Source organism: Hibiscus syriacus, unplaced genomic scaffold (assembly GCF_006381635.1).
Source record: "Hibiscus syriacus cultivar Baekdansim isolate YM2019G1 unplaced genomic scaffold, ASM638163v2 tig00113726_pilon, whole genome shotgun sequence".
NCBI classification, from domain to species: Eukaryota; Viridiplantae; Streptophyta; class Magnoliopsida; order Malvales; family Malvaceae; genus Hibiscus; species Hibiscus syriacus.
Genome location: NW_024063472.1, coordinates 1595559 through 1622502, shown reverse-complemented (window position 1 = coordinate 1622502; position 26944 = coordinate 1595559). Strand labels below are relative to the sequence as shown.

Sequence of the window (26944 nt, the reverse complement as noted above, 5' to 3'; positions counted from 1 at the left end):
ACTTTATTTATTATCTTTTTTAGGATAATTTTAATCAATCAAAGGTAAGTAATTTGGATGAATTTTCAAATTTTAATTTAAATTATAATTGTTGCAATTAAGACAACCGATAAATTAAATGGTACCGAAAGGGCAGTTCAAGGGTATTAATCCTTCCTTGACTGTAACCGACGTTCAAATCCGATTTATTTATGTTAAACGCATATCAGGTAAGATGGTATCCGATCAACCAAATTTTTTACGAAAAATAAATGATCGGTGGCGACTCCAATATTTTATTTCAAGTCGAAGCCAAATTTCGGGCTCACTCGAAAGACGGTTACGACAATATTCATATCAATTCTGTTGATTAAATTTGGATACTTAAACCCATAAAAATCATATAACATAGTATTGTTCAAAATTATTAGCATCTTAAAATTTTAAAGCATTTAATAAATAAATAAATTTATTTTTGTAATTGTTTTACAACTTTAGAATTTATTTATTTATTATATTTGTACTGTATTAATATAAATTAATTGTGTAACTTCATATTAAAATTAAAGAATAGTTTATTGGTTGTAAAATATATGTATATGAATATGATAACCCAAATTCCAGATGAATGATAGTTGTTGATGAATATGTTTTCAAACCTTAACTAAGAAATGAATATTGGTGGGTTGTTAATATTAGTTTTGTATATTATCAATAAATACAATAATGATATATCATTAAAAAGAACTTTACATAAATATAACTTTAATTTTTTATATGAATTTATTATTATCTAATTATCTGATAGTATATAGTTTCATACACCATCGCGTCATCAAAAATATGCTCGTAAAAAGAAAGCCAAAAAATAAGAAATAAATATCTGATGCTTTTAGCAATCACGTGCACGAACAGTGAAGAGTAGTCGGCCACATGATTTTATGCACAAAGTGTGGACAGATTTAAGCATTTTCTTTTGCAGAATTAATCCATTCGAATCTTGAAAAGAAAATATATTAAAGGAATAGTGGTTCATTATTGACACAGTAATATATTGGGCAATTTCAACAGTCTAGATTCTATTCGATTTAATGTAGCAACTTGTATAAATAAATATATTTTTTTCCCAGGAAACAATCAACAATGTCAAAGAATTTTCAGAAAACTGAATTGGAAATCTATAAATATATGATATCCGTCTATGAAACTTTCCCAGAATTTGATGTCAGGTTACTGATTCTGGAAAAAAATATAGCAGCATTTTCCAGGAAAATTTTTCAAAATCCTAAAAGAAAATAGTAGACCAATGCCACGGGTAAGGCAATGAGCATACCGAAGATCACCCTGAAACAAACACCAAATCTGACCTCATTATTTTCAATTTTTTTTAAAAAAAAGAACAAGAATTTTTAAGAACTGTTTATTATGATTACCCTGTGCTTAATATATCAGGATGAATATTGTACTCTTTGGCGAAAACAAATGGAACAACTCCTTGAGGGAGAGCAGCCTGCACGATTGCCACTCTAATAATCTGCCTTTAAGTCCGAGGGTGGCAGACGCTGCTGCCATTAGAGCTGGACCGGCCATGAATTTCATCGTCATCGCTACTGCTGCCATTCGAATACCACACGCTATTATGCTTGGCCGTGATGCCATGAACAGACCTATTAAGTGACACCAACAAATAAATATCGATTGCGGATGTAATAGATGTTATAGTAGAGAGTGTAGGAACGACATAACTCATACCTAAGCTGAACATCGCCATGCCAAGTCCTCCACTTGATAATATCGCTATTGATTTTTCGACAATTGCAGGGAATTTAATGTCCCACCTACAACAGATTTCAGCTCCCATTAAAAAAAAAAAACTAAACAAAATTCATCTTCAATGCTTCAAAAAGCCAACCTGAATTGAACGCTTGCCCAAATAAGTCCCAGTACGGTTGCATGTGTATTTGGATTCGTCATTAGCTTCTTCCCCACGGTAATGAAAATCTGCTTTGCTTTTGATTTCTTTGCTCTGGTTTGTGCCTCTTCTCCTATCTCTTTCCCTTGTGCTTCTTCAGGTGTCTCTTCGTCCCCTTCTTTTTTTCATAATATTCAAATATTTAAATCATATGAAACTTGGACCCACTTGATTTATCTTTTGCTACTAAAGTTGACTGAAAGTAGCTTGGAATACAAACAACCACTAATGCTTATGGGAATTAATAAAAACTTTACCTGAAACAGCTGCCACGGTCTCAGAGGCAGCTTTGGTAGCATTTAGCTCAAACAAAAGCAAGAGCAGATTATACCAAATTAAGCTTTGTAGAACAACAATCTGAGCCAAAAGGGTGGCGGATTTATCTCCATACATGGCCCTCAACAGTGGGATCCCAAGGATTAAAGTGTTGGGCATCGTCGATAAGGAGAGGCCGGTTATGATTGTCGGCAGACCGCCACGGGAAGTGAGCTTAGTGACGGCGAACAGAAGGAGGAAAGCGAGTAGCTTCTGCAGGAAATCGGCAAAGATGAGTTTTAGGTTCATCTTGTAAGGGTTGTTTTCGGAGATGACTTGGAAAGAGAGAAGTGGGATGGAGAATTTAGCCACGAACTTGTTGATGCCAGCGCATTGTTCTGGGGTGAACAGCTTCATCCATTTCACGGACACGTAGGCTAAGATCATGGCGAAGTACAATGGGACAGTGGCTGCTACCACATGATATACATCTGCAAGTGAAATCATGGTGGATGAACAACAATGTCTTTTTTCTTTAATAACCACCTTGGAAATCCACTCTTTATGTGTCTCTATTGCTTTTCTTCCTCAGATTTATAAAAACAAAGGAAAGTTCGGTTCTTGAAGAAGAAGCTTCATGAAAAAGTTTCCTTTTAACCTATTCCCCAAAATGGCCTTAGGGGTTTAATTACAATGTTTTCAACTTCAAATTTAAATTAATTGATTTGAAAGTTTTTTTTTTAAGCTTCCTTCTGCTTAATAATATTAAGATTTAATTAAGATATGTGAAGATGAAACTCTAATTAAATTCAAATTCAAATTTTGTTCAATTGATCATGTAATTAGGAATTTTCTTTATTCATTTCCCAAATGGTCTTGAGGTTAATTGAGGATCTGTCAAGTTACAAATTAGGATTAGTATAAACTCCGAACTTAATTGAGTTCACATACTCAATATTTAAACGATTCAAATTTTAAAATTCAACATGTTTTATTAACTTTTAAACTCTAGCGCTTGTTTCTTCATTTTCTTTCCTCGCGGTTTGACGTTCCCCCCCTCATTTTTCATTCGTAGACCAAGATATCCAGAATTGGATGAGAGGGTGTTCGGACAATCGCCCTATTTAAAAAATTTAAAATTATCATATATTTTAAGTTTTTTTATATTTTTTATTAAAGATCTATTTTTTCTCTTTAAAATTTCATGAATATGTTCATTCTTAAATTTTAAAGTTCGCCCCCACTCTAACACGAAATTATGCATCCGTCCCTTGCGACCGCTAATCTTAGTGCTAATTACCATTGCTAGTATTTTTTTCCACATATTTATTTTTTCTTTGTTTCTAATGATTTTACCTTTATGATATAATTTTCACTTCTTTTATAGAATGGTTTCTTTGTCTTTTGGAACGTTTTTATTTTTTGCTTGCTAGTCATTTATTTTTTATGATTGGATTTGACGTTGCTGCAATTTTTTTTTATTAATCTAGGTGATTACAAGTGACAGTATTTGTTGTAAATGCTCTCAACCATTTGACAATGAACGCTTAAAATATCATTCAATTGCTAGTGCTCAAACTTAAGACCTCTAAGAATAACAATCATCTTTTTAATCACTAATATCGCTTGTAAATATCATGTTTCCTTGTATTTTTTGTTTATATGTATTTATATATTAATTTCCTCTTGTAATGTTTGAAGTATAATATATATGTGATAATACAAGTATAAAGAGCTATATTATGAAGAGAAAGTCAGGGTAGTTTTGTCATCATGGATTGAAAAGGTAGATTCCAGTTTCCTTGTGAGTATGTTTTGCTGGTTCCACGCTTCTTTGTGGAAAGGAAGGGAGGACTTAGACATATAGGCCAAACCCTAAGAAGAAACAAAATCGTAGCACTAGTCTTTGATTTTTAATGAATTCAATCTAAAAGAGCAAAGGAAGATTCATTTTTTTGTTTTTTTCTTTAAAAGAATAACATATTTTGAATTATTAAAGGTGTAAAAAGTGGAAAACTTTACTGATAAATAAAAGCATCTTGAGAAAATCAAAGAAATTTTCTAAGCTAAATCTAAATAAATAATTCTTAGAACATAAAAATCGCACAAAGTGTTATCTTTTGAACCCATGCAAACCATTTCTTTTCTTAAACAAATTGTAACACCTATCTCCCGTATACCTTTATGTATACAGACTATAGATGTCACATCATTTTTAAAACAGTTTCCCATTTGAAAATCCGAACAATTTTGTTTCATTTTACCAACCATTATAATTTACTTATAATTAAAACATGCATTAAACTTAAATAAACAAATAAAAGAGATGTTTCACATTTCACCATTTTATAGTAGTTTAATTCAAAAGCTTTTCAGAGTGTTTTTACTAAACCTATTACATGTCAACTGAAACATATCAAAAGTAGACAAGTATGCATAATGTTACTGATGAGGCGACTTTGAATTGATGTCCGATGATCTCCTTACTCAGTTTGTATTCAACCTACGCGTGAAAGAAACACACGCTAAGTATTACTTAGTAAGGCATACTTAATCATAAGTATAGGGTAATAGTTCTAATATCAAGCGACTCTTTACACTTGATTATAAACCTTATAAATTTGCACCATTAGTGCTAAGATGTTCATTTACCAACTCTCTATTCATGTTCATTTATTAGAATGCACAAGTAGTGCCTATATGGTAATTTATCAACTCATGATGAATTTTGTGGATTTACACACATAGTGTCTGTACTATTCATCAACTCATGATGAATTTCCGTGGATTTGCACACATAGTGCCTGTACGACTATTCATCAACTCATGATGAATTCCGTGGATTTGCATACATAATGCATGTACGGCTATTCATCAACTCATGATGAATTTTCGTGGATTTGCACACATAGTGCTTGTATGACTATTCATCAACTCATGATGAATTCCATGGATTTGCACACATAGTGCCTGTTTGACTATTCATCAACTCATGATGAATTCCGTGGATTTGCACACATAATGCATGTAGTACACTTAGTACTGATATACCATTGCAACATATGTTTTAACAAAATTTATTTATAATTCCTAAGGAACATGATTAATGCACTCACCTGCCTTCCCCGCTATGTATCCAAAACGTAAGGTTGATTACTCCAGTACTTTGCCTTTGCCCTTAGTTCTGCTTGTCTCGAGAGCTTGGTTTCGATCTATAAAAAATATTTACCATACCCAATGTTAGTATAGTTTCTGGAGGATTGCTAATTTTGAGATTTCTTTTCGTGTTAAAGAATTCTCCAATTATTTAATTCGAAGCAAATTATTCGTTGTTCGATAATAGATCATATTTTAAACTTTATATTCGATTTGTAATTTTCACCATTTACGACAATGTGTAAGCGACACAGTACCAATTTTGGGCGTTGTAGGGGTGTTTATCCTTCTCCACACGTAACCGACTCCCGAACCTGTTTTAAATGAATCTTTGGTAACGTAGATCAAATTTTTGTCTTATAAAACTATTTTTCTTAAAATTGTTTTTAAAAGACGTTTTTAGGTATTCGACCTACCTAACCCAAAGGCCGATGGCGACTCATTTTCAATTTAATTTTAATTAATCCATAATCACCAAATTTTTTTTAATTAAAGTCATAATCGTTTTTAAAATAATATTTAATTGTTTCACCTAAAAATGGTTATGGCATCCATGAAACTCTTCTTTAACTATCCATACTAACTTTCCTTCATTTTGATTCTTAAAACATCTAACATCTTCTAAGAACATTAAATTCTAAGAATCACACCACTTTTCCTAATGTGTTGTTAATCTAAACTAATGCTTCTAATCTCTCATTTGCCTCTATGACAAGTCAAAATCTACCATAAAACATCCATAAACCCTCCTATTTCAACATATCACTCAAAAACCCATTTTTTTCAATCTCTATTATCTCATCCATAACTTAGTTTTAATCTCATTTAATCATTCCTTAAGCTTCTATCATGCTCAAAGCTTCAATAACCAACCAAAAACGAAAGAATAAACTAGCCATTTGAAATCTCACCTTTGAGCTATGGGAAGAGCTTTTTCATGGCAAGAAGAAGCCCCCTTTTTCCTTATTTAAATACCTTATTAAAATAGTTATTAAATTTATTTCCTCTTTAAAGGACTCAAATGCCCTCTCTATTTATCTATGGTTGCAATCTAGTGTAAAACACTATTCCAATCCTTTACCCATCTTTTATCATTTAATCACTTAAATCCTCCATTTTTAAATCTTTTCAATAAAGTCTTTAATTCGACATTTGGGGCATTACACAAATTCACCTTCCACGCTTATGTTATTTACTTCAATAATAGGTTATTTTAAATAGGGTAAACTGTGTATTCAGTCACCGTGGTTTTATTTTGATCATCAAACAATTCTTTTTCTAAAATCACATCGAAATTTACATTTTTTTCAATTTTTAGCATTATCGTTAATTTTTTAACGACATGTGAACAAAACAAAATAAAAACGTAAAACTAAGTGTGATTTTTTTAAATAATTTGATAATCAAAATGGAACCAAGAAAATAATTGAATGACTAAATACATAGTTTAGCCTTTTAAATGATATTTTGATTAATTTTAACCCAATGAAGTAAAAGTCAGAAACAACCTTGAGGGATTTGTATTCAAAGCTAGGATTTAGATTGCTTCATGTCATTTTTTTTGGAAGAAGGAAAAAAGAAGTTAATTGCAGGGGAAGTAATTGGAAGTACAGATGACAGTGGCATTCTTTTTCTAATTCTAGTTAAAATTTTGGGAATAAGTGTTGTGGTGAATTCACTTTTTCAAATATGAAACTCTTTCTTCATGTTGTTGTCAATCAATTTTGGAAAATGAAAAAGAGTTCCTTTAAAATTAGGGTAATATCTTTGCCTCATGGTCTTTCCATTTATATCTATAGTTTTTTTCCTTTGTTGGTACGATGGAATCTTCAAAGTTTGGAAGAAATTACTAATATCGAAATTTAAACATAGAATTATTACATATTTAATTTTAAAATGATTCAAATATGAATTTATTGAGTGACTTTAATGGTTAAAGGAAATATTATTCGTCCTTGAAAACGTGAGTTCAACCAGCTGTGTCTATTAGGTGTGTACATGTTATCAATGATTAAAAGAATTATAAACAAATATTATCTTATAATCATCTCAAATTATTCAAAAAAATGATTATCTAAATTTACTGTATATTAATGATTGTAAAATAATACTATTCTTCGAAATGCAACCTGTATTTTTACTGCATTTTAGTTCATGGCTTGCGATCAGAAAATTTGCATGTTTCCTAATATATGAAAAATGAAATAAAACAAATAAGTTTCATGGATAAATAGGTTAAAGTCTAGTATACGTTTTTGTATTATATTAAAAAGTTATTTTACTCTTTTTATTATATAAAAAACATTTGTAAAAAGTCACTTCAAAATGAATTGACTTAAATATTTTAAATTAAATACCTTTTAGATTTTTATCAGTTTTGAAATTGATAAAATTAATACCTAGCAAAGTAGTTTAATCCATATATTTTTTAACATAGAGTAAATAAGAACGAACTATAACAATATTTTTGTAAAAAAAATATGACAATATTCAACTTTTATATTAGTAAATGATACATATTCAAGTGTGATTGAATCATTTTATAAGAATTAAAAAATGTCTATTATCTTTTAATATTTTCCTATAATTTTTTTTTATAAATCCCTTGATCTCGTTCCAAATTAAAAAATGTTAATTAAATTCTTACTTGTTTTCTATTGATGATTTGTTATTTTATTTTTTACGAATTTTTTACATTAGATTTCTTAAGAACTTATGGAATTTAAATATAAAATTAAACAGCATAATATTATTTTCTTTCTGTATGTCTTTGACCATGACTTGAAGTCTTTGTTGTAGCATTATAAATATATTTGGTGCTTAGCTTTCACATTTTTTACATGTTACACGGTATGAATTGTGTATTGTGTAATAAATTTTTATTAAAATAAATTAACTTTAAAAAATATTATTCTAACTAAAAATTCAATTGTTTTGCTTTCAATAGCAATAAAAACTAAAATCTAAAACAAAATATGGAATTTTTGGTGTTATTTCAAAGTAAAAAATTGTCACTAGATTATGATGAAATAATGTTTTGGTCACTAAAATTTTAGAAGTCATTAAAATTTTCAAGCGGTACAAAATGATCATTAATATTACAAAATTTTCATTAAAATTATCTAAATTTATCATTACTTTATAAAGTGCATTGAGCATTTTGTAATAATTGATAAGTTTAGTGACCCTTTTATAAATTTTAAAACTTTAGTGACCAAAAGATTATTTTACTATAGTTTAGTGACCATTTGTGTAATGTATTCAATCTATAATAATATTTTTGATGTTTTGACATGCAATTATAATATATTATAAGGAGAGACAATGAAGTTTTTGAAGTTATAATAGGAATTAATTTTGTATATAAATTTTATAAGTGATAAAAAAATTTTCTGTAAAAATCACCGGAAAAAAGTTTTAAGAGGAAGTAACTTCCTTTTGTTTGGAATTAAAAAAATATTTAAAAGGTGTTCAAATTAAAATATATAAATCAATTAACAATAATTTTAATATTTTGTAACACACTAAACTAATATGAATGGTCTGATTCGATCCAAAGTGTCATATTAGAGTCACACTAAAATCCAGGGACAATAAAATTTTGTCAAACCTTTTAAAACCATAAAAGCATTTATAAAAATATAAATATAAGGTAAGTTCATAATTCTTTTAAATGTCGAAACAGAGTTCGTTAGTACACTATAAAAATAAATTTCAAACTCATACATAAAAATAAAATATAACCTACATACCCCTAATTACACATGTACCATACTCCGAAAGCAATGTCGAATGAACTCCCATTACTGATGTTGACATGATCAATTTCTTTAAATCTAAAATGATAAAGGTGAAGCAAATATATGATAAAGCACAAAAAATTTTCTTAGTGACACGACATCTACAAGTTCTACTAAATAGCTGAAATTTTACTAAGTGATTTTTCAGGTAACAATCAGAAAACTTACAGTTCAAAGGAAACATAAAGAAACATATTTAGTAGATTGAGTAGAGGAATGTAGTGTGTTCCAACAAATCCACAGAGAAGTGTACAAATAGTTTAAAACAATAATAGTTTATTTCAATAAAAAATTTTAAAATCACAGTAATACCCTCAAACCGAACATCGATATGCAGTTCTTCAGAACTGCATCTGGAAGGATTCACCCTATACCTATTGGTATAAGAGGCAACATAAAGGAGTACCTTGGATCCATAACGACTTACCTTAGCCAAAGTGTAGGAGCTTACTTGATAGGATGCCTTAGGTCCGTAAGGACTTATCCTATGCCTACTGGACATATGAGCCATCCTAAAGAGTGCCTTAGGATCGTAAGGTCTCACCCTAGGCCTATTGGGTCTAAGAGCATACCCAAATGTCGATTTAAGTACATAAAGAATTACCAACTTGATTAGAGCTGAACTTGCATAGACTTCATATCACGTCCCAGAGAGTACCCCGAAGAATAATATTCTTAGGTAGCAAATAGCAGTATCAGGATAACATAAATCAAATATATTTATTTTTCATTAAAACAGTAACCAGAGATTATGAATTAAGTTAACATAATTTTTAATCACTAAATCATGAATCAACTTTTAATAAAATCATTCATAAGTCAAATCGGATAAAACAATCATTTAAAAAAAGAAAGAATAGATATGCGCACATAATAATTCAAACAAGTATTTAAAACATTTATATTGTACATACAAAACACACTAGAGGATCTACTTATTTTCCAGAGGTATTGATAATTATCAGAAAGGGAAACAAAAACTTTTGCAATTGATTAGATTTTAGAAATGAGATCCTATTAAAAGGGTTTGATAGCTAAGTGATTTAATCAGAAATTCAGAAATTCTTACTTTATGAACATTTAGGTTCAAATACGTTAGAATGTTATTCTAAAACTATTACATAAAAATTATTTACGATTCAAATTTATCATAAGTAATCTCATCAATTAGGTTTATAAGGACATATTAGTCATTTGATTCTAAGAGAGATTTCGGTAAATCATTATTATAAGGGTAAACCAATTATTTTCAGTATTCAGGACTTTTAACAACTTATTAGATTTTCAATCCAATCAAAGTAAAAAAAATCTTAGCAATGCAATATTTACCAAGTATTCGGACAAAGATGCTTCTTGAATGTCGATTCCTTAGTATCAACTACATAATATAACCTAACAGATCACCAGCATAAATCATAATTGAGCGGATCTCAAAAAGAAGAATACATATTCGTGCAACATTCATTTTATTCTAGTATTGCAACAATTTAGAGATGATCAACATATCCGAGTGGTGATTTATAACCTTTAGGAACGATACCACATTTAGGTTTATCGATATTTTTAGAATCTACCTAACATTCATTTATTCCAAGTCATTAAGGTATTTAGATCATTCTGAAGCTTGAGTGTATTTCGATCGTTCCAATCAATTCATACATATAAATAGAATATCTGAGTATTTTGCGATCTCGAAGGTTAAGAATCAATTATTAGGATTTTCTAAACAATTGAGGAACTTAATCAGTGAATATGTAGTTATAACAAGTCAAGTATAAATTCTCATATCATTTACTATGAAGGCAATCCATTGTTCTTTTTACATATCAAGGGTATTTTTGACCTTTTCAACCAATTATTTTTAATCATTAAATTTTTTAAATATGAATAATTAGATTTGAAGATTTTGAGGTTACACTACAAGAAAATATACCTTTAATGAAACACGCTATTTTATGACTTGCAAAAAATGTGTCATAAAAAATGTCATGTTTCTTAAAATCTGAACGATTTATGACTTAAAATAATGTGTCATATTTAATAGTCATAATCCAAAAAAATTAGCAAACACACGGAGTACACTTTTCATTGTGTGTTATCTCTAAAAGTCGTCTTTTAATTTATTTGAGTTTCTTCAACCCTTTTTGTATTGTCGAGCCCACTCAAAGGTTGAAACCCTCTCAAACCGACACCATGGGTTCAATAGACACGCCGACAATAACGGAGAATGGTTCAACACAATCCCATGCCGCTGTAGAGCCGGTCGGTGATGACCAGAAGCCTATGACCTCTTCTAACGAAGCGCCGGCGCCTGAGGCAATGAAAAAGAGGAGGTCGAGTATACTCCCTCTGGAGATGGGTACTCGCGTGATGTACCGCTGGAGGGACGACAAGTATCATCCTGTCAAAGTCATCGAACACCGCAAGATGCATTTTTATGAGCCTAATGATTATGAATATTACGTTCATTACACCGAGTGTAAGATTTATGTTCTCCTTAGGGTTTCTAATTAAATTTAATTACTTTAGGTCTTTATTATTGAATTGAAAATTTTAGAATTATTTATGTTGGGAACTTTGGAAATTGTTATGGTTTTTTTGTTATGGTGATGATAGTTAATAGGAGGCTAGATGAATGGGTGAAGCTTGAACTGCTTGATTTGATTCTGTGGAAATAGTTGTTGATGTTAAGGTTGAAGACAAGGTAAAGTTTCTTTTACAATGTCAGGCATTACATTTCAGTTTCTTCTCTATTTGTGTTCTGAGGGTGTATTTATGAGAAGATTTTGCTCATGGGTTCTCAAGTTACAAGCTTAATAATGACCCCCACCAAAAACGTAAGATTGATGAGACACACGTCGAGGTTGTAAGTAAATGCACACCTTTTTCTAGGTGATGTGTAAAGATTAGAGGCTAATTTGAAATTTCTACTTGTTGCTTTTGTGAAATTCTGTTATATGTAACTGTATGTTGCTTTATTTTCTGCAGGGTCATGAAGAACTAGATGCTGCTAGCTTGCGTGAGCATGAGAAATTCTCAAAGGTGAAAAATATTTCGACCATAGAACTTGGAAGATATGAAATTGAGACATGGTACTTTTCCCCCTTTCCACCAGAATATAATGATTCATTGAAGTTGTACTTTTGTGAGTTTTACCTCAACTTCATGAAACACAAAGAGCAACTTCAAAGGAATATGGTGAGCTTTTCTTCAATGTAGTAATAAAAAAATTCCCCTTATAATAGTTAGGGTTGCATTAGTTTATAGTAACTTAATTGTTGACTATATTCTAGTTTCTTTATGGTAACCTTGAATATTTAATTTGATTTTATTTTTTTTAATCATGAATATAAGTTTTGTTCGCCACATATTTTTGTTTTGTACGTTTTGGTTGAAAGTAACTGAGTGTCAAATGATTTGATAAGTGATGCTTGACATTTCTCCTCTCATGTATATGTGGATTGAAGGCAATGATCTTGTATTGGCAAGTGATACTTCTCATCTTGTTGCTGCTTTGCTTAATTTGTGCATAAGAAAAGAATTATCCTTCATCGATCCTCTAATACTATACAAATTATGTAGGTGTAGATCTGTGAGCCGAGGTTTTCCTCATTTTGTCTTGGCAAGTGATACTTCTCATTTTGTCCTAATTGGTTAAGATAGAAACAATTATGGGATGTGTAGTTTGCTTGCTAAATTGCAAGTACATGGTTTTTATGTATGTTTGATTATCAATATATTTTTTCTTTAAGTACCTGGAAATCACAAAAACTTAGTTAATGGTGCGGTGTTATTCTTCATTTGTTTCCCAAATGGTTAAGAATGGAGCTTGTGTTTTAAGATTAGTATATGGCAAGAATAATCTTTATTCTCCGTCTTCAATTAATATCTTAAATTGCATTCCCTGCAGTGTAATAGTCTATCTTATGACTTGATAGGATGTAATGTTGTAAAGATGTAGGATATTGCTTCCTTGAAAAAAAGTTTTTGGAAATTCTTGGTGATATATATGTGTGTATGTGTGTGTGTGTGTATTGTCTTTGATTTTACCCCCTTTCTAATTACTGCAAGTTACAAATGGGGCAGGCAGAATCAATATTAACTCTCTATTTAATTTTTATTCCGTAGAGGAAGTGTGATTTGAAGCATCCCCCTGGGGACGAAATATATCGAAGTGGTACACTGTCAATGTTTGAGGTATATTCTTTAAAAGCTTTTACTACTGCTACTTTCTGTTACAAATCTCAAAAATGAAAAAGAAAAGTCTTTCCTCAGTCTAGATAAGTAAAATCTATATGATTATGGTTTTCTTTGAACCCACATTATTGCTTTTTCTTTTTGTAAGTTCAATTTTCACTGCTTTTTGTTTTTACATAAAATCAAATAATCATATGATTTTCTTGAAACATATTAAAAAAAAAGGTGGTGTATGCTTTTTTCAACTTCTAATACAAGCATATAAATGTTTTACCATTTTTCTTTTTCGTATCCCTTTGTTGTGTTTTCCTGCTTAAACATGTCTTGTTATAGAATGCAGCAGGTCTTTGCTGACATTGGTATTCCTTTGTTCAAATATTTTGAGACAGGTTGATGGCAAAAAGAATAAGGTTTATGGGCAGAATATTTGTTATTTAGCAAAGTTGTTTCTTGACCACAAGACCCTTTATTACGACTTTACATATTTTTATTCTATGTTTTGTGAATGTGATGATCGAGGTTTCCATATGGTTGGATATTTCTCCAAGGTAGCTTCTATGTTTTTGTTGTATATGATTTGATGCGGTTTGGAGTTAAAATAAACCTTATAAGTCTGTAGTTGTTTTAATATTTTTTGTTGTGATCTACTAACTATAATAGCATCATATAGATGATTTGATTTATAGAACTTATTGTATATCCGTGAATTATAGCATCATTACCAATAGTGTGTTGGTTAAAAATTATGTAATTCTAATGTCCGACTTTGCTTAAATGTTGAGAATCTTTCTTATTTCTTATATATATATATTTGTTTATTTATTTATTTCATTGTTCACAGTATTTAGACTGCGTTACCCTAACACAAACAAATATATTAGCATTTTGCATCTAATCATGCAAGAAAAACATTAAGAGGAATCCTATAATTTGGCATGTATCCTCACCCTTCCTTATATCAAAGGAAAGGCTAAGGAAATTTTTGATTGCATTTTGTAAGCTCTATGCTTGCTATTTTCTTTTATGATTTTTCCCTTGTGATATGTCCTTTGGAATTTCATCCTATCGGTTATAACTAGAGCTTTATTGCTTATTTGTCTTCATTTTGGACCATAGCACATGAACTCTCAAAGAAAAAAGGTAAAGTTGGCACACCTGAAAGACCACTTTCCAACCTAGGTTTGTTGAGCTACAGAGGGTACTGGACAAGAGTTCTTTTAGACATCTTGTAGAAACATAAAGGAAATATTTCTATCAAGGTATCACTACTGAAGCCATATATCAAGTCTAGTGGGCTGTGATTTATGCATTTTTTCTACTTTATCCACTGTGAAAAATTTAATTCCATAATGAAGTTACAAATATTGTCATACGTCTCCTTTTTTTCTTTTTTCTAATTTTTAAAAATTTATTTTAATATATCCTAGAAGGGTATGCCTAGTAAACCTACTAGTAGATTTCAAAAATTTGGTTAGCAGTGGATGTGTTGCTGATATGAGTGGTTGAGTAGACTAAAAACTACACAGTAAATATTCTTGAGTTCAACTCAACTGGACCCAACTATCAGAAAATTAGGTTGCAAGTTTGATTAGGAAGACCTCATCTCCTATTCAATAATATATGAAAAGATAAATTTTAAGATATTGGATTTGAAAATTAGAACATGCTAAGACTACTCAAACCACTTCAATTTGTCATGCGGACATTAAATTGAATCTGGTTATGTTTTCAATTAAGCTTGTAGATTGTAAAGTGTGCGTGGTTGCTTTAACTTCAAAATAATTGGTGATCAGAGAATATGGGCCTATCTAGAAAATATAGACAATCATCCTTCAATAATATGACAACACTAGTTATTTTAGATCATCTTCCCATATCGAAAATATAAAAAAAAAGTATGAACATGATGCTAAAAACATGCATGAATTGATTGTTTGATGATGCTTCTGTTCTGTGTGATAAATTATTATTCTTGTTTAGCTGAGTGTTTATATATACTATAAATTCTTGGTAAATTTTGGTTCAATATTGGTCACTGAATTGTCGACTATTTCCTGCATGAACCTATTCGCTGCAGAAACTTAGTGATATGACATCCATAAAGGCCGAGGATATATTAACTACTCTTCAAAGTCTAGAACTGATACAATACAGAAAGGGGCAACATGTTATATGTGTCGATCCTAAGGTGTTGGATCATCATCTAAAAGTTGCAGGCTGTGATCGTCATCTATGTTAGCAACCGTGTTTTGAAAGTGTTTGCATGTATGGTTGATATACAACTTAAAAATGTGGAGTCCGTGAAAGTGGAATGTGAGGACGATATGTTTGGGTACGAGAATTTCACGTACATAACTTGGGAAGATTTTGAAGTGGTTTTTACTGTGGATGAGATGATCGGTTCAGTGATTACTTGTTATATGATGTAAGAACTTAATTTTAATTCTAGTGAAACACAATATATTTAATCATTTCAGTTTTTGTATGTTAATATATAGGTACTTGTTTGAGGAAATAAAAAATGGGCCAAAAAGAGATCATGGAATTTGCTTTGTGAGCCCGTCTGCAAACTCGCCATCAGGACGTAAGGCAAAATTCAAAAATAGCGATGAGGCAAGTCGAAGCGTTGTAGATCGATTGTCTCTAAGAAAGGACAATGACATTTTCCTAGTGCCATATAATCCCGGTTTGTTTTTTCATTTGATTATCAATATATTTTAGTAATTGTTTGTAGTGTCCCCGTCAATCGGGAGGTATCGAGTGGATATTATGTTTGTAAGTTCATGAAAGAGACAGTCGAGAACGGACTAGAACTGCTGGTCAATAAGAATGTAAGCAAACTTTTCTGATACACATCTGTCATATCATACATACACATTAGTCATACAACTATCATATAGACTTGAAGTAGGATGATATTCTAAACAAATTAATGCAAGTACTTGTTAGCAAGACTGAAAACTGTGAATTTGTTCCATGATAATGTATATAATTTATATGGGAAGTTTTACTAATTAAATGTGTAAAATTTATTTTTACATATGCTTCAAAGAATGCATATGTAAAATTGGTCATTTTAGTACTCTTTGATAGTTATATACTTCACTTTAAAAAGTATAAATTATATACTTATTTCATATTTTTTTACTTAGGTTGGCCATGGAAGGAAGAATACACGGATGATGACATTGATGATATTCGCAAAGAATGAGTATCTTATGTGGCAATCTTTATTATGCCGTGATATTTTGTATCGACATATGATTACAATATTTTTGATAACTTAATATTAATATATTTTATGCAAATGGATTGCTTATATATAATATGATATATATATTTAGTATTATGAGGCATTAAATGTGATTTAGTTTGATTATTTGTCAATCTACAATATATATATATAATTTATGACATACAATCACGACACACGAATGTGTGTCATCTTTTTTAATGACGTGTGCTTCAATGACACGCAATGTAAGTCATAAATGCGCGTCATAAATGCACGTCATAGATTTATGACACACAATTGCGTTTCATCTGAGATTTATGATGGTGGCTTCAATGACGCGCAATGCGCGTCATTAAAGGGTTTTTTCTAGTAGTGTTAACTATTTCATTAGCTAATCACTGAGGTTGGAATTTCCTATAGGTCATCTAATTTTATACCATTCATCCGAGTCTTAATTAGTTTACTAACAATTTATCACAATTAGATTGGATTTGAATAATTAACAATAATCATAAGTCCAAACATATTTATTCATGCATTATCCAATTACCAATAAGTCCATAAAACATTCAAAATGTAGTAAAATATTATCTCGATTCCCATACTATATCAATCATCCATTTAAACTCTATTCGATTACTCTTGCACTTGAATTTGACATCACAAAATATATAGATACATTATAAAATGAATTATATAAAAAACAAAACTTAATTACAAATATTAGATTGAATCAAAAGATAAAATGCTAAAAAAAGCTTATTGAGTTTGAATTTAGAAAAATGGACCTACAAACAGACACAAGATGTCGATAAACGTTAAGATAAATGTTCTAAAAAAAGTCAATAATGGTCAAAGATGATTAACGGTCGACTAACGGCCAATGATGGCTTACCGTGACTCAACTCGATTCATATATCAGCTCAACTCATGCCTTAACTCAATTTAGGCAGTCTGATTGGTCCAAACCAATTCTAGAAAACTCCTCTAGTTGTTGAGTAGCTCCTCACGTAGGGGCGATGCGTGGGGGCACATGCGGTCGGTGGCTAGAACTTCACCATATGCTACAGAATCTTAGATTAATGGCTCGAGAGTCTCTTGCATGTGTTGTATAACGATGATGAAAGAATGAGAGGTGGTTTCACAAATAACTATAACTCCTCGTCGCTTACCCCTTACGATGGCGTCAATGGCAACATCATCTGCGATATTGGAAGAAGTGAAACTTCGATTTGGTTCACTTGGTGGATGCATTGAGACTCGCTAGTTGCTGGTCGATGATGAATTAGTGAAAATTGAAAGAGAGGGTATTTGATTTTGATGAACTTTCGAGGCAATCACCACGATGATCAAAGTGATTTCACGAAGCATGGAGGATCATATTTTGGTCAGATCAGAGAGATGGATTTGATGGTGACGGCTACAGATCGATGATGGATGGGATTGATGATGGGATACGATTTGAAGCTTGAGGAAGATGAGAGATTTTTTTTATTATTTAGAAACACATTAATGTGGTTGAGATATAACATACTTACTATTATTATCATAAATCCTTAATTATACTATATCACAATTGGTATGAAGGTTTCTTAAAAACTTGAGGGTTGTGAATTCAATACTTCACACTCTATTCTTTTTTCTCTTTTTACTTACTTCATGCATTCCAATTAAGAATGGGTAAATTACAGCCAAAATCACCATTATTTCTAGAGCCTATCACTTTGGACTAAAACCCTTTTTCCCCTAAATTTAAACAAATCTTTATTTTCCACTATTTACTTACAATTCAACTTTTTAACTTCAACTATAACGCCTTAAATCTTGGGTTAGTAGTTTCAAGCTAACCCTAGAGGGTTTTAGATAAACGCATTAGCCTTTTAGGAAGTCTTGGTCCAAGTTGAGTTAAATTGGGTTAGGTTAGAGGCCAACTTGAGATAAAAATGGCATTTTTGAGTGGAGACAAAAGCTTGAAGGACCAAGCGAGTAATTATACCATTTAAAGTTTGAAAGGATGAATTCCTTTTAATGTTGGTGAGGTCACGACAGAAATCTTCTTTTTCTTCCCATTTTCTTTTGTCATCTTCTTCATTCAAGCTCTATATTTTCTTCTTGCAAGGTTGAGCAAAAGGTAGAAACTTTGTTGGCCTACAATCCTAGTCTAGTTTTGCTAAGGTAAGAAATATAATCAACAACCTTAGAGCTTCCATTTAATGTCTTAATATCAAGTTGACTATATCCATAGGTGGGGGGTTTTAGGGGGTTTAGAAACCCATGTTTAATTAGCTCATTTTTGGGTAATTTAAGCCCTAGAAAACTTTCTTAACATCTTCCTAAGTTCCAAACAAGTTAGTAATTCATGCATCTAATTTTTTTCTAGTGAAAAGTTGGAGAAAGCTCCAAGTGCAAAGGAAATCAGAAGCTAGTACTTGGTTGAGCCTTGAGTGTTTTTAGCAACTTAGGATTCAAGGTAACACATTTCTAACTCATCCATACTGGTTTTAGGTCACAAGATGTGTTTGGTTGGTTTGCATGAGTTCATAGCATTCATGGTGGATTTCAGTTTATGATGTTATACAACATGTAAAATAACCCAATATGACCCCTATCAACTTATATAAGACATAAATAACATTTAAGAACCTTAGAGGTACTTATAGGTGAAGTTGGGTGTCATTTTTGTGCTCAAACAGAGCATTTATGGGTTTTGTTATCGATACTATATGAAAAGTATCGATATTGTTCTTTAGATAGAAAAAAATAAAAGATTTTTTTACTAGTGGTATTGATACCCTATTCATAGGGTATTGATATTATTTGTTGGGTATCGATACCCAAGGGTAGGGTATAGGTACCATCTTTAGAATACAAATTCCATAAACTAGTTTTAGTATCGGTACTCAAGGAGTATCGATATTATGAAAAAAGGGTATTGATACCCTAAGTAAGGGTATCAATACATAATTTAAATTCCCAAACATCGAGCCTGTTTTTGGTATCGATACTCGAGATGGTATCGATACCTTATTATACAAGAGTATTAAAACTCCAAATAGGAGTATCGATACTGTCAGTTTTCCTCATACTCCAATAGCCAAATTTGGTATCGATACCAAGGGTTAGTATCGATACTAAAGGGGTTAGTCTTGGTACAATCGTCCTGAATTGGGTAAGAAACCTAATTTGATCAAAGGATTTGAGAAGGGGTTTAACAATGCCAACACTTCTTAAATTAACTTGAATGTGATAACAATTAATAAACAAAACAAGAACTAAGAATAACATGAGATACGAATGTCATAAAACTAGCCATTGTTTGATGCTCGAGAAACAACAAGAACACCCAAGTTAATCTAATAGTATGATGATCATTTTGTATGATTAGAATATTTAGATATATATCAGCTACTGCCAAGGCACTTCAGTTGCTAATTGGGCGCAGATGGCCCAAGACTCTAAACAGTAAGCTGGCCAGGTGTATATTTCTGGTGTAATTCTAAATCTCACCCCAGATACCTAAGGATATCATAGGTAGACTAGAGGGGTGTACGCCCTGAGATGTAGAATACTTTGATCACATTATAATACTTACCTCAGTTTTCATGTTAGTATTCTAGTATTCTTATGACTTTTCCTACTAGTATTCTCATGTAGTGAATTACGTAGAATGTTATAGTTATTAATGTAGTATTGAGCTTGTGAGCTCAGCATTCATAATTCGTTTCCATGCGCAGGTTCTAAGGATATTCTTCGAGGAGCTTATTGTCGGTCTATGATATCTAGATTTGTCGAGGCACTAGTCTATGTCTTGAGTCTTTTTAGAGGGATGTACTATTAATAAACTTTCATGTATTCGAGTTGTAACTCTATTTTTACAATACTATTTATAAAATTTTGGGTTAGCCATTTCAGTGGTCCTGTGTAATACTCAAGTCCAGCGATCTCTAGTCGATTTGAATTAGGGTGTTACATTAATACTTATTAATTTAATCATTAAATTTGTGGTGTTACAACTGTTCATCCTTAAAAAATATTGTCCTTGAAATTTACTTGAATTAAAGGAATGTGAAAACGATAATTTCATGAACTGATCTTTAGTCTCTTATGTAGCTTTTATAGTACCACAATTCTTTCACTGAATCTTGTCCATCAAAAGTCACTTATTTCACAAAACCCTTTTATCATAATCCAAAATCTGAACATGATTCTCTTTGCATAACCAATCAGATCTCAATTCAATATCCTTAATCAGAACAATATAAATGACGGGTCAACACGATGTCATCTCAACTCAGACACATAAAAGACATCTAGAATACATCCAGGTTTTAGATTCAACTTAAGTTGCTAACCAACTGATCTTATTATCTTAAGTATCCATGTAGTTCAAATAATTCACGACTTAGTTTGCTCTTTACACCCCCATCGTAATACCTTCTTTCATGTAATACTTTGATACTATCTAATCTTCAACATTGGACATCGATGTCGTAATCTTTCAAAATATGATAAGGTTTTTGTTCATCAAAAGCCTCACTTATACTTCACAAATAAAACTTATCCCCTATAAAAAAGGAATTACTTACTCTTCTGCACATAATTACCTTTACAAAACATTTTATCGACCGGTTTTCGTCCGGGCACAAAATTTTACTTGGCAGGAAAAATAATTTGGATAAAAAAATGATTTTAATTTAAAAATGTTTTGGGAGTCGCCATCAACCTTTTAGGATCAGGTAGGTCGAATACCTAAAAATTATCTTTTAAAAGAGTTTTTAAGAAAACATCAGTTAAAAGATAAACTGGTATGCGTTTAACCAAAAATTTGTTCTTTTAATAATAAAAAGGGATTCGTGGTCGATTACGTTTGGGGAAGGATTAGCACCCTCACAACGCCCAAAATAGGTACTCATTAATTATAAATTGTCTCTATTATTGGAAATTTAAAAATTCAAAAATATATTTAATTCACAATCCTGTTATTTCAAATTTATTAATATAATTTAAAGAAAATATATTAATAAGATATTTATTTACTTATAAATATCAGAAAAGGACTTATAAGTGCTTTAAGACAATCCATTTCTTAATAATAAAACATTTCTATAAAAATAATTAAAATTAGTATATATAATTTATAAAAATAGGATATTTATTTATTTAAGAATATCAAAAAAGGACTTCTGTGTACTTTAAGACAACCCATTTCTTAATATTAAAAAATATATAAATATTATAATATGATTATTTTTCTAAGAAAATAATTTAAATAAAACAATATGTATTTTATGGTTTTTATAAGTAAGATATTTATTTATTTAAAATACCAGAATAGGACATCTAGTTGCTTTAAGACTGCCCTTTTCTTTGATATTAAAAATAAATAAATATTATTATTTAATATATATATATATATAAGACTAAGATAAAAAATAATAAAATAATAATTAAAGAAATAATTAAAATATAAAAGTAATAACAAAATAATATTATAAATAATAAAATTAGTTGACCCTTTTTTCCCATATGTAATGGGGTAAGGGGGAGGTATGATAGTAGGCTACCCCTAACGCTAGGTTGAGAGCAGCTTTCGTGGAACCTCCGAATTATGAAATGCCCTCCGTGGGACTCGATCCCACAACCACAAGTATTAAAAAATAGTGATTAAATTATAACATATTAAAATTAAATACCTAATTCATAATTAATTATTTAAAATTATAGGGGCTAAACATGCTATTTTACCTTATTATTACTTTAGTGACTAAAATAAACATAATTAAAACAATATACTTTAAATGTAAAAATTAAAATTCACTGACCTAATTCGAATTTAGCCTTAATTATTTTGGGATTAAAATAAATGTTAACAAAATTTTAGGGACTAAACGTGATATTTATCCTAAATATGTATAAAATACAGGTAATGACTAAATTATAAATAAATAAAATTAAGAAAATCAAAATGCATAAAATTCAATTCCAGTGACTAAAACAAAAGGATTACAAACTATAAAGGGCTGCGGAAAGGGTTTCTCAATGTTAGAAATTATACATACGCCCCTCCCCCAAAACGACGTCGTTTGGGGGAGGATATTTAAACCCTTTAACCGACCCAAAATCCCTTCATCTATCTCATTTCCTCATTTTTTCTCTCTCTCTAAACGAGAGAACCAGAGTTCTCTGCCTTCTCTCTAGCTTCCATCGCCAGAGGGAATTTCGGCAACCAACGGCCACCGTACGCCGGACTCTGATCACCGTCATCGGCCACCGTAAATGGTGGCCGGAATTTAGAAGATTAACCCAAATCGAAGATCCTTTTCCCCTAAAACTGAATCCTACCTTTTTCTCCCTAAAAACCACTAGACCGGCTTAGATCTAAAAAATAACGAAGATTTTACCTTCGGTTTAATAGAGATTTGTTGTGACGTTTGGGCTCCGACGACGCTTGGTAAGTTCCTCTCTCTTCTATCGGTTGGTTATTGGTTGCTATTGTTGTTGTTTGCTTGCTGTTGTCATCTCTTCCTCCGTTCTCTGTCTCTCTGTCTTTGCTCGCAGGTTCCTCTTTTCGCAGGTATTGTGGCCTTATTTATAAGCCATCACAAGGCTGTCGTCGGACCGGTTAAAGGAATGGAGTTCGGTGAGTCACCATAGCTATGGTGGTGACTCACCATAGAGCTCGACGTGGATCACTGTTATCGTGGTAGCAGACCTTCTAAAGGGTTCGGTTGACAGCATCGTGGCACTGGTGTGTCGGCAATGAGCGGTGGTGGCGCCGCGTGGTCCCTAGGGTTATGATACCCTAGGGTTTCAAGCTGGACCCATTTGGGCCGTTGGATCAAGACTAGATCCAACGGCAGCAAGCTGAGGAGGCTGGCTGGGATCTCTTGGAAGTAGCGGCGGCTGGGAGCTAGGGTTTGAAAACCCTAGCTAAAACTCTAAATGGATTTGGTCTTTTCGAGCATGGTTTGTAAATGGGTCGGGTTTATTGGGCTTGTAATTATTTGGGGTCTGTTTTGTAATAATTTATAAAATAATAATAATAATAATAATAATAAAATGAAAAAATTAGTGTTTACAACTGCCTCTCTTTGCTTATTTTTATGTCAACAAGAATAGAGCAAAGACGAAGAAAACAATAATTTTTTCATTTGGCTTCTTTTGAGTAAGATGGAAATGTTGAAAACATCATGCACTGAAGGACTTACAGATGACCCGAAGGTTTTGAAAATATCAAAAAGCTTCCGAAGGCTTCTTGAAAACATCATGCACTGCAGGTCTTATGGATGACCCGAAGGTTTTGAAAACATCAGGCATTGAAGGGCTTATAGATGACCCGAAGGTTTTGAAAATATCAAAAAGCTGCCGAAGGCTTTTTGAAAACATCTTGCACTGCAGGTCTTATGGATGACCCAAAGGTTTTGAAAACATCAGGCACTGAAGGTCTTACAGATGACCCAAGGCTTTAAAACATCAAAAAGCTCCCGAAGGTTTTTTGAAAACATCCTGCACTACAGGTCTTATGGATGACTCAAAGGTTTTGAAAACATCATGCACTGAAGGTCTTACAGATGACCCGAATGTTTTGAAAACATCATGCACTGAAGGTCTTACAGATGACCCGAAGGTTTTGAAAACATCATGCACTGAAGGGCTTACAGATGACCGAAGGTTTTGAAAACATCATGCACTGAAGGGCTTATAGATGACCCGAAGGTTTTTGAAAACATCATGCACTGAAGGGCTTACGATGTGGGAAATAGTTTACTAGGTCAAAAACCTATGGAAATCATTTTTTTACTTTTCAAAATTTTTAGAAAAGATTAAATTAGAAACTTTGGAAAGTGTTTTCTCATTATTTTTCAAAATAACATGTGGATTGGGTAGCACGCCCTAATCTCAAGATAATGCTCATTCTTGTGGATTGTGTCCATCTCTTCTTCAGATGTTTGCGTGATTCATGCATTTAAGGTTTTTAATTCTACATTCTTCTTGAAAGGTATCATGAATTTTCCTGTTCATACGAAAATCTGTAAAACTTCATGTTTGAATGCACTCAGATGTATCAATGTAATGCATTGTCTATTGTGTAAATGATGTTCTTATGAATGCATGAATGTTGATGCAATCTTCATTTGACTTCAAAGTGGCGAACTAGGTCTTCCTTCATTTGATCATTTATTTCCAGGGTTACCTTTGTATATCAGTAGCAACCAATGCCATAAAGCTGAAGAACCATCTGATCAATCTTGTATCTTTGTATCTTCTTTGCTTGCATTAAAATCTCAGAAGAAATGTTTCATTTATGGAACTCTTGCCGTAATCAGAATTATGACCTTGATGCCCCATTTTTGTCTTTGATAACATCGTCTTTCTTTGCTTGGACTTGTGTAGAAATCCAATAAAGCTTTCATCTTTGAAAAGAGAATCTATCATCTTTAAGAAAATCTATCATCTTTGAAGAATGTAGATGTAGATATGCCTGACTCAGCAGGGATTAATTAGGAGATCAGCTTCTGTTTTGATTTGACTCTTACAACACATTATAAGGAAGATGTATCCTAATTCCTTTTATGTCTCCACATCTAATCAGATCTCGAACAACAACCTGTCATTCAACTTTAGTTGGCTCCACTAGTTTCTTGTTGTTAAAAATTTCAGCTTCCCTTCTGTGGAAAGAAATCTTCATCATATCTCACTTCTAGCCTTGAGGTTGAAGAAGGCAAACTTCATCTTGGATCAAAAATGGAAACCATCAATTGATCTTGATATTATCTCGGGCAAGGGTAAGTGTGATATTGATCATGTTTTCTTTCATAACAAGTGTTGTAGGAATTAGAAACACATCAACTATAGGAACCATGTACAGAAAAATGTACATGGGATTCTTGTTGTTGTAGATGAAACGCACATGATGAACAAATAGATGAAAACTCAGTTCATCCTGACTAGAAATGATAACCCCAGTAACAACGGGAGAAGGCAATATACGTAAGCTTAGCCTCTCTCTTCAATATCATCAAGTAAACAAAAACTGATGTGAAAAATGACTTCGTAGCCCCAACAGTATAATTGAAACTAACTGCCAGAAACCTCAATGAAATATGTCCAATCATTACTGACACACAAAAGACCAACAGTAATGTAGCTTACAAAGAACACGTTGTCATGTGACACATGGTTAAGAATATTGGGTATTTGAAACCGTACTTGCTGAGTAAATATTTGTTCAACAATAGGACCCCAATGCAACTGCCTGATGAACGAAGCAATTATGTATAGTCAGTTTCACTGTCACTGTTTCACTATTTTCATTCTTCATTCCTTTCTGTTTATTGGAAATATTTGCTCAAAGCAATGATCTTTCTGCAAAATGATATAGGCCTTCAGCAAGCCCCAACATTTATCGATACAAGCATTCAAAATGCGTCAACATTCCTCATTCTATTGAAATGGGCTTTCAGTATGCCCCAGCATTTGCTGATACAAACATTCAAAATATATCAATATTCCTAATTATGATTGAAATGGGCTTTCAGCATGCCTCAACATTTGCTTATTGTTGATGTGAGCTTTCAAAATGCCCAAATATTCATACTGACGTGGGCCTTCAAAATGCCCCACATAGATCATTTTTGTCTGAAATGGGCTTTCAAGATGCCCCAATATTCTATTTCAGGTTCACTTTCAACGTCCGTTTGATTTCAATATCATGATCCCCACGAGGTCCAATTTTGACAATGCACTGTCGTGGGTACTTGCGGCTTTATCCGTGCCTCAAATCTATTTATATTGAATACTCTCATTCTGATGTCAGTAAATAGCAGTTATCTTTGTACCCATACAATATGTTGATTTTGATAACTACTCATCTGATTATGAAGCGATCTTTCAAGATGATTTAACAGATATTGATAGTTCTTCTAATACCGAGGAAATCCTGAAATCTGATTCTGATGAGGAGAATAAATTGTTATACTTGAAAAAAATAGGGTACTCAGAGGCTGGAGCTTCAATAGCCATGGAGAGATGCATTCCGGATTCATCAATTGCAGAGTTGACAGATTTTATATGTGTTGCTCAAATGGCTAAGGCTGCTGACGCACTTCTTTTGGTAGAAGATAGGAAGCCATTATGCAATGACCCCAATTACAGAAAAAGGCAAAACTCAGGCTATGATTTTTTTTTTTTGCAAAAGGAATGAGCAGAGGAAGCTTGAAAAGAAGCTTTTTAATGAAGACAATCATGCAGTTCATCTTCCAAATCCAATTATTGGTTTTTGGGTTTCTACCAAACCAGATCAGATAACTCAAAGAAAACTTCCAGAAGATGCTATTGAGCCTCCTCATT

General features: G+C 31.8%; 2 pseudogenes; one reads left to right on the top strand and one right to left on the bottom strand.

The window, feature by feature from the left end:
• Positions 1-1068: 1068 nt before the first annotated feature.
• LOC120187861 lies at positions 1069-2754 on the bottom strand (annotated as a pseudogene).
• An 8550-nt stretch (positions 2755-11304) lies between these two features.
• On the top strand, positions 11305-15598 carry LOC120187816 (annotated as a pseudogene).
• The last annotated feature ends 11346 nt before the right edge of the window (positions 15599-26944 follow it).